Raw genomic sequence first — 1,250 nt, forward strand, 5'->3', positions numbered from 1 at the left:
CCCAAATATGGGGAAAGGATCTGACATTCAGGTAACCAAAATATATACAACTCCAAATAACATCAACCAAATTAAAAACAAATGCAAATATATAATAGTCAAGATCCCAGAAATCCAGCACAAGAGATACCCTGCAAAACTCTCTTTCAAGATTGATGGACAAGTGAAATACTTCCATGACAAAGAACAACTAAAGAATTTCATGATGACAAAGCCAACACTACACAGATTATTGAAAGATGTTCTACATATGGAACAAAATGATCAGTACTCCATGAATGAGAACAGAAGGAACCCACTAAATATGGCAAACAATTAAACAAAGAACAAAAAGGAGTAAACAACAGTAGGTAAATGACATGTGGATCATAAGTCAATGCATCTCAATTATAACCATCAATGTAAATGGACCCAATTCACCAATTAAAAGAAACAGATTCACACAGTGGATTAGGAAACAAAATTCAACAATCTGTTGTACACAAGAAGCACACTTAACTCATAAAGAAATTCATAGGCTGAAAGTCAAAAGATTGAGAGCAATACTACATGCCCAAGCACCTCAGAAAAAAGCAGGGGTAGCAATCCTGTTCTCAGAAAGTCTCAACTTCAAACCATGAATGATCAAATGAAATAAAGAAAGCCATTATATACCAGTTAGGGAAAAAATTCAAGAGGAAGACATAACACTCATAAATATGTATGCATCAAACATGGGAGCACCACCCAACCATTAAGACAAATCTTAATGGACATGAAAAACCTAATATCCAATACCACAGTCTTAACAGGAGAACTTAACACCCTCTTATCTCAAAAAGAGAGGTGAAGCAGACAAAAAATTAGAAAGAAGAAGCAGTACTGAACAAGAGCTTAGAACAAATGGACTTGGTGGACATATAAAGAGTGTTCCTTCCAACCACATCTGAATACACATTTTTTCAGCTGCACATGTGTCATTTTTGAAAATAGACCACATACTAGTCCATAGGTCATGCTTAAGTATATGCAAGAAAACAGAAATTATTCCATGCATATTATCTGACCACAGTACAATGAAACTGGAAATAAACGACAAAAGAAACTAGAAAAACTCCATAAATAAATGGAAATTAAACAACACTCTACTAAGGAAACAATGGGTCACAGATGAAATTAAGCAAGAAATTGAACAATATCAATTCAATGACAATTCAGACAAAACTAGTGAACTCACACATTAGAAAAACAGAATGGGAACAAATAAACAC

The sequence above is a fragment of the Octodon degus genome, unplaced genomic scaffold (assembly GCF_000260255.1).
Source record: "Octodon degus isolate 3935 unplaced genomic scaffold, OctDeg1.0 scaffold00012, whole genome shotgun sequence".
Lineage (NCBI taxonomy): Eukaryota > Metazoa > Chordata > Mammalia > Rodentia > Octodontidae > Octodon > Octodon degus.